This window comes from Schistocerca serialis, chromosome 4 (assembly GCF_023864345.2).
Source record: "Schistocerca serialis cubense isolate TAMUIC-IGC-003099 chromosome 4, iqSchSeri2.2, whole genome shotgun sequence".
Lineage (NCBI taxonomy): Eukaryota > Metazoa > Arthropoda > Insecta > Orthoptera > Acrididae > Schistocerca > Schistocerca serialis.
In genome coordinates, this window is record NC_064641.1 from 86,602,125 (window position 1) to 86,611,270 (window position 9,146).

Consider the following 9,146-nt stretch of genomic DNA (forward strand, 5'->3'; position numbering starts at 1 on the left):
CAGTTATTAATTTGTGAAATTTCACGTAAATTCTACAGATGCGTTTCTGTAATAGTTTTGTGAATTATTTTATGCAGTCTAATTGACAGCGAGTCAGACACATCCCAGATGAATTAAAATCACATTCCTAAAAAGTAATTTGCATAAATAAGCTCATGTTCAAAAGCAGGGTAGCTACGCAGATTCTAGATCTGTATCTGTAACCGGAATTTCAAAACAAAAATCAGTTTTGAGATTGTGTGCGAGAAATTCAGTTACACATATTTCAGGACACAATTTCCAACTGTACAGATAGTTTTCACTCACACCATGATGCAGAATGCCTGTCCTGTAACGCCTCCCACTGGAGCTGGATGAACATCTTTGGACACTTTTGCGCTTACCAACGAATGTGCACTTCCCAAACGCGCTGCTCTTTTTTGTACCATTGGTTTTTCTTTACCCATCATAACAGTCTAGCGTCCTAGACTGAGGCGCAGTGCTCGACTGTCGGTAGACTTATGATTTCGTAAAAAATCTCCTTTGTGGGTGGTCTACCTTCCTGTTAGTCCTTCCAAAGAATTGCAGTCAGCCTTTCCTGGTACTAGTAGGGCTAGATGCAGCTCACATGTCCCGTTAGGATCGCTAGGAACAATGTACCCTGTGTTATTCTAGGAAGCATTGGAGCAGATTTCTAAAGCACGACCTGTGACGTCAGTATCCACAGGTAGAGAGGCATCGCACCAGCAATGGTAAACATGTGTGAGGGGCCAGAGGTGTCTCTCATATGGGACTGGCATGAGCATGCCGCCCAGCATGCGTGCCTTGGAGTCTTGTAGGAAGGGCAGTTCGCTGATGCCTCACGCCTGACTATAATTCTAAAGCGATTTTATGTGCAATGAGTGTTCGTGCACTGCATTATTTTCGGTTAGTTAGGCGTTGTGAGTGTTGTGAGCGTTTTCAGTGCATTACACATGCATTATTATTTGACAATTTACAAGTTGTTTTCGTGTCTATTGAATTACTTTGTGAGCCAGTGTGCAGGCTTTGCAATGCATTATTCCTACAGTTTACGAGTTGTTTTCGTGTCTGTACTTCAGTGTACTTCATTATTTCCGTGATTTAGGAGTAGTTTGCATGTCAGTAGACTATTTACTGAGTCCCTAAGCATGGCAGAGTGAGTGTTTTGTATCAGTGTAACAAATAAAGTACGTGGAATCCATCCCTAAATAAACTGTTCCAAAATAAATAAAGTACAGTCCTTCCTCTCTCCAGCAGCCCAGAGCAGGCTGAGTACTTTTCCCGCCATTTTCCCACAGACTGCCGTCTTGGATTACATCACAGAAGTGACGACAGCACCCTAAGGTGGTAGTACTGTGTACTAGGTCAGTTGGACTCCAGACCTCATGATGAAGACACTGGATGAAGCTACTGCCTCAAATTGTTTAAATAAACCCTTCATGTAAAATAAAGACTTATGTCCATCCTATCCAGCAGCACAGAACAGGCTGTCTCCTTCCCCAGTCAATTTCTAAGTAGAGGTGGCAGCCGGATGGCTTAGGATAGTGGAGGCAGCCCAAGTGACTTATTTTCCCAACATTTTCTTAGGTTAGTGGAGGTAGCTGTGGTGTGTTGCATTGTCCTGATGGAATTTGAACTTCTCGCCATTTCCTTGGGGAGGGGGGGGGAAGGGGGGACAGAAGGGGTTTAGGTTAGTGGAGGTGGCCCAGTTGACCTATCTTGCCGCCAAAATTTGAACTTCGCAAAATGACATCGTTGTGATGTTGCCATATCTATCACCGCCATCTTGGATCCTCCATCTTGAATAATGGAGAGTGGGCAGGACATACTCCGTTCCACTAATTATATATATGGGACATACATATAGTTCAATGTAGTGAGGATCAGCTATTGATCTACTTTATTAGGATGTTAGTTATTGGATATATGTTTATGTAGAAAAATGGTGAAGTTCTAAAATTACTAGTGATTGTGATTAGAATAGTCTTTAGGTAAACTAATTAGATCGTTAACATCTGATAGATAAATGAATGCAATAAATACTAAAGTAAAGTTTAAAAAATGTTGTGCCAATATTTAAGATTTATTGGTACTCTGCACATCATAAAAATAACACTATTGAAGACATTTGCAAAAAAAAAAAAAAAAAAAAAATAAATGAAAAAATAAAAGAAAAGCGTAACAGGTGGAAAGGGTCCACCTGTTTTGTGACCATTTGTATATAAAGATAGTCGTAAAAGATATAAAATACAATTTAAAAACTAAGAAGTGTTCCACATAAAAATGAATTAAGACACGGTTCTGGCATTCGGTTTCAAAGCTAAAGGACGAGGGAAAGAATTTCTGAAGCAACCAGTGTGGCCAACGCCTTTAGTGAGAGGTAGACAGGGGTCACCCTAATTTAGTGCTACTGGTCGTGGAACAGAGTTAGTGTCGGGAGTCGTCCGCCATTGTGCCATCTCGTGCGACATTTCGTTGCTAGGCGGCAGCTCTTACCGTGGGTGTGCTGGGGGGGGGAGGCTTTCTGGCACGCCGCCAGCCGCCGCCCGCGCTAGTTGCTAGTTCTTGGGTCGCCGCCAAGTACTGTACATGCAGAGCAACAGCTTAATTGGCAGGCTCGTTCTCTTTGTAGACGGGCTCTTTGTCAGCGTAAAGACCCACAGTTTATAATTGTGTCCTCGGACGACTAATGGCATAGAGAGCAAAAAATACAACACACCGACAGCGACATATTTTAGATGAACATTTTTAACTGATTTACAATCTGTAAATGCGGACGGCATGCTCGTAAGTACTTTCATCCTTGCACAAAGCACAAAACAATACGCTATCATAAGTGCTCTGCTTGCTTTGACACAACACTGAATTTACACAACGCTGAGTTTCTCGAACGGTCAGTAACCTCAGAATTTTCTAGGAGGAGGAAATGGGACATTTTCTCAGATCTTAGATCTTGTTTTGTATTTCACTTCATAACCTCTCGTTGATAATATGCCAGGGGTGTTCAATAAGTAATGCAACACTTTTTTTCGGCCAGTTTCGGTAAAAAAAGGGAGATTTTTTGCGAGACATCGTGGAGTATTCCTTCTTTAGCCCCTGTAGTTTAGTGAAGTTCCGACAGGTGGTAGCGCTATACGTAGCTTTCAAAGTGACGTCTGTAACGGAGGTTCGTTCCAGGCAGTGAGCTGTCATTGAGTTTCTTTTGGTGAAAAGCCAGAGCAGCGCAGATATTCATAGGCACTTGCAGAATTCCTACGGAGACCTGGCAGCGAACAAAAGCACGGTGAGTCGTTGGGCGAGACGTCTGTCATCGCCACCAGGTGGCGCAAACATCGATCTCCCGCTTGTCTTCCGGCCGCACACAGCTGTGACTCCTGCAATGTTTGGGCGTGCAGACACTCTCATACGAGGTCATCACAATCAAACACCTCGCTGCTTAACTGAACGTCCCTGTTGGTAGTGCTGACAACACTCGTGCTCCAGTTGACGTATTCAAAGGCGTCTGGCCGCTAGGTTACTCGCCGCTTAACAGAAAACCATTAAGAGCAACGAAGGACCACATTTGCGGAATTGCTTGCACTTTAGCAGGCTGACTGTGAAAATTTTTTACGAACATCCTCACAGGCGATGAAAGATGGGTTCAACACTTCGAACAGGAAACAAAACGGTAATTCATGGAGTGGCGTCGCACCACCTCTCCTCCGAAGAAAAACTTCAAAGCCGCAACCTCAGCCGATAAAGTCACTGTAACGGGTTTCTGGGACTCTGAACGGGTTATGCTAAAGTACTCCCTCATGGTGCAACGATCAACTCGGAAGTCTATCGTGCTACCCTCACGAAACTGAAGAAATCTTTTCAGTGTGTTCGCCGCCACAAAAATACCAACGAATTTCTCGTTCTCCATGGCAACTTCGTTAGACTGTTCTTCCTCATCCTTCCTACAGCCCGGAACTTGCACCTTCCGACTTCCACCTGTTTAGCTAATGAAGATGCTCTCCGAGGGAAGCTGTACATCTGCATCTACATTTACATCCATACTCCGCAAGCCACCTGACGGTGTGTGGCGGAGGGTACCTTGAGTATCTCTATCGGTTCTCCCTTCTATTCCAGTCTCGTATTGTTCGTGGAAAGAAAGATTGTCGTTATGCCTCTGTGTGGGCTCTAATCTCTCTGATTTTATCCTCATGGTCTCTTCGCGAGATATACGTAGGAGGGAGCAATATACTGCTTGACTCCTCGGTGAAGGTATGTTCTCGAAACTTCAACAACAGCCCGTACCGAGCTATTGAGCGTCTCTCTTACAGAGTCTTCCATTGGAGTTTATCTATCATCTCCGTAACGCTTTCGCTATTGCTAAATGATCCTATAACGTAGCGTGCTGCTCTCCATTGGATCTTCTCTTTCTCTTCTATCAACACTATCTGGTACGGATCCCACACCGGTGAGCAGTATTCAAGCAGTGGGCGGACAAGTGTACTGTAACCTACTTCCTTTGTTTTCGGACTGCATTTCCTTAGGATTCTTCCAATGAATCTCAGTCTGGCATCTGCTTTACAGACGATTAATTTTATATGGTCATTCCATTTTAAATCACTCCTAATGCCTACTTCCAGATAATTTATGGAATTAACTGCTTCCAGTTGCTGACCTGCTATATTGTAACTAAATGATAAAGCATCTTTCTTTCTATGTATTCGCAGCACATTACACTTGTCTACATTGAGATTCAGTTGCAAGGTTCGCAGGAGAGCTTCTGTAAAGTTTGGAAGGTAGGAGACGAGGTACTGGCAGAAGTGAGTACCGGGCGTGAGTCGTGCTTCGGTAGCTCAGTTGGTAGAGCACTTGCCCGCGAAAGGCAAAGGTCCCGAGTTCGAGTCTCGGTCGGGCACACAGTTTTAATCTGCCAGGAAGTTTCAAGAAAGAGTTCTATCTGCAAAAAGATGGCCTACCAATGGGCTCACCCATCAGTGGTCTACATCTACATCTACATCTTCATGACTACTCTGCAATTCACATTTAAGTGCTTGGCAGAGGGTTCATCGAACCACATCACACTATCTCTCTACCAGTCCACTCCCGAACAGCGCGCGGGGAAAACGAACACCTAAACCTTTCTATTCGAGCTCTGATTTCTCTTATTTTATTTTGATGATCATTCCTACCTATGTAGGTTGGGCTCAACCAAATATTTTCGAATTCGGAAGAGAAAGTTGGTGACTGAAATTTCGTAAATAGATCTCGCCGCGACGAAAAACGTCTTTGCTTTAATGACTTCCATCCCAACTCACGTATCATATCTGCCACACTCTCTCCCCTATTACGTGATAATACAAAACGAGCTGTCCATTTTTGCACCCTTTGGATGTCCTCCGTCAATCCCACCTGGTATGGATCCCACACCGCGCAGCAATATTCTAACAGAGGACGAACGAGTGTAGTGTAAGCTGTCTCTTTAGTGGACATGTTGCATCTTCTAAGTGTCCTGCCAGTGAAACGCAACCTTTGGGTCGCCTTCCCCACAATATTATCTATGTGGTCTTTCCAACTGAAGTTGTTCGTAATTTTTACACCCCGGTACTTAGTTGAATTGACAGCCTTGAGAATTGTACTATTTATCGAGTAATCGAACTCCAACGGATTTCTTTTGGAACTCATGTGGATCACCTCACACTATTCGTTATTTAGCGTCAACTGCCACCTGCCACACAATACAGCAATCTTTTCTAAATCGCTTTGCAACTGATACTGGTCTTCAGATGACCTTACTAGACGGTAAATTACAGCATCATCTGATCATCTGCGAACAACCTAAGAGAACTGCTCAGATTGTCACCCAGGTCATTTATATAGATCAGGAACAGCAGAGGTCCCAGGACGCTTCGCTGGGGAACACCTGATACCACTTCAGTTTTACTCGATGATTTGCCATCTATTACTACGAACTGCGACCTTCCTGACAGGAAATCACGAATCCAGTCGCACAACTGAGACGATACCCCATAGGCCCGCAGCTTGATTAGAAGTCGCTGGTGAGGAACGGTGTCAAAAGCTTTCCGGAAATCCAGAAATACGGAATCAACCTGAGATCCCCTATCGATAGCGGCCATTACTTCGTGCGAATAAAGAGCTGGCTGCGTTGCACAAGAACGATGTTTTCTGAAACCATGCTGATTACGTATCAATAGATCGTTCCCTTCGAGGTGATTCATAATATTTGAATACTTGCAAACATATTTCTAAACCACATTGAAAACAAAATATTCAGTGAAATCATACATCCAAAATAGTACAAGATTATATACTGGTACCGATATCTAGATGACATCATTTGCTTGATTGATGAAACAGATACCCGAATAAAACAATTACACAGTGACATAAATACTTTTCACCCAAAAACAAAATTCGCTATTCAGACTGAAGAGGAAATGAAGCTTAATTTCTTAGACATTACCATACAAAGAATCAACAACAAATATAATTTTGGAATTTTCAGGAAACCTACAGCCACAAGTACAAGCATTCACAGCAACTCCAACCACCCACAAGCACACAAACTCTCAAGTTTCAGACACATACTACACAGGCTCAACAGAACTCCACTGGACAAACTCAGCTACACACAGGAACTAAATACAATACACCAAATAGCCAGAGAGAATGGGTACAACACACAAATGATCATCAAACTGAATAACAAAATTAAAAAACAAATTAAAAGAGAACAAACCATCAACAAATCACCAGCCACAACAGAGAACCAAGCACACAAGCTCCAGACAAACACAGGCTACCAGGAACACCCTACAAAGAGTATAGCATGGCACACACTAACATACAGTAACAAAAACGTACACATGGTGGGAAACATACTGAAGAAACAAGGACTACAAATATCGTTCCGCACAAATAACACAGTACAGAAGAATGTAAGACCTAAGAACACCTCTACAGACAAATTCTCCAAATCTGGAATATATCAGTCAACTTGCATTTCATGCCAGTCGGTCTACACAGGCCAAACATGCAGAAATTTCAAAAAGAGGTACTCCGAACACCTCAGAGGCCTAATACGTGATAGTTAGTACACACTCCACTTCTGCAGACCATCTAATTCAAAAAAACCATCACCTAAAAGACATGGATACTGATCTGAAGATCCTCAGAGAAAGCAACAGTCTCTATCAAAAACTCACAATAGAGGAGAGCTACCGCATACAAAAATCAATAATACAGGGAAAGAGAGTCCTGAATGAAAACACAACACTGTGCAACAAAAAAAAAAATGGCTCTGAGCACTATGGGACTTAACTGCTGTGGTCATCAGTCCCCTAGAACTTAGAACTACTTAAACCTAAGGACATCACACACATCCATGCCCGAGGCAGGATTCGAACCTGCGACCGTAGCGGTCGTGCGGTTCCAGACTGTAGCGCCTTTAACCGCTCGGCCACTCCGGCCGGCACACTGTGCAACAAAACACTGTTTGGAACACTCAATGAACTATACAAAAATGACTCCCCACAAAAACATAATAAAACGTCTGTTTTCTTGGTTCTCAACCCACCTCTCTTTCCCTCTCTCTCTCTCTCACTCACTCACTCACACACACACACACACATACACACACACACATTTAAAATCAGCGCCATAACAAACACAAGACCAACGATGAACAAGTGAGCAACGACAATAACATGTCACCTCTCATTCAGTGTGTTGTCAGAAGTGTTTGTGCAGATCACATTTCGCCACATTTTGTGTAAGTGTATGTGAGGTGAAGTAGTGAGCGGAAATTTGTGATAAACTGAGTGAAAGAAATGCACTAAACTGCAGCTGATTGAGACACCGACCAGGGACACGAAACAGGACGGAAAATGTAAGTACAGAAACGTACATAACCTCTGCCCCCGAAACAGCTCTCCAAAAATACGTAATAATTTTCTTCGTGGCTAGTTTGCAGATGACATGCTTTCAAAAAATCGACGAAAACGAGCACTAGACTCGATGTATCATAACACAGTTCAGTTAGCGATGTAATTTTAAGGTGAGTGTCCAAAAAAAAAAAAAAAAAAAAAAAAAAAAAAAAAAAAAAAAAAGAAGGAAGTGAATTACAAATATTGTATTTCTTAGGCCTACAGCAGTCAAATTATTACAAATGTGATATTGTACTTTATAGATGACACATTGGTGTCGAAACATGTCTGGGTAAATATAAAAAATTAACTAATTGTGTTTGCATAAGGCTGATTTCCAAAACCACACAGTTTTTGTTATTCATCATATTTTGCATGTAGACATTTACTGTCTCTGTAATCTGTCCTCTGTGTATTCCTTCCGTTCCTGTGTGTATTCGACCAGCAGGTGTCAGCCTGCTATTACAGCCCTGTATCTGTTATCTCTGGTCTGTTGAATTTCTGCCGGCTGGTCGGCAGACGTCGGTAATCGTTGGTTGCCGCCGGCCCCTTCATATGCCTCACCCAGCAGCTGTCACTGTGTAGAGGGAGCTGTCATTGACCTCCTAGATTGTGTTAGCAGATGGCGCCACTTGTTTCGTGTGGCTGCTAAGTAATTCTGTTTCTCACTCTCTAACCTCTTTTCAATTTTATCTTTTTCCTCGTTTTTTAGCTCTGTGAAGCAGTTATCAATCGACGCAATCGACTCTTCTTTCATTTCTTTGTTCCCCTCACGTAACCACCTGTATTCACAATGTTTGCTAGCGTTTTGTGGGTATTCTTAAGGTGGATTTCTATCCACCATCTTAACTCTCGATCGTAGTACTATAAAACTTTAATTGCTCCTACTGTCTTATTCACACTTTTACTTCTTTCAGATATAAGGGCCCACGAGAAGTGCCACTTCTAGAAATGTACACATGAACATCAGCTGTTAACAACTTTTACCACGCGGAAATGTCTTTTCAACACTGAACTGATAATAAGTCATCCAGCATACACATTTATACATGCTAAAACTCAATTCCGTACATATGGTACAGGAGCTTGGAATGTCAGATCCCTTAATCGGGTAGGTGGGTGCGAAAATATAAAAAGGGAAATGGATAGGTTAAAGTTAGATATAGTGGGAATCAGTGAAGCTCGGTGGCAGGAGGAACAAGATTTCGGGTCAGGTGAATACAGGGTTAT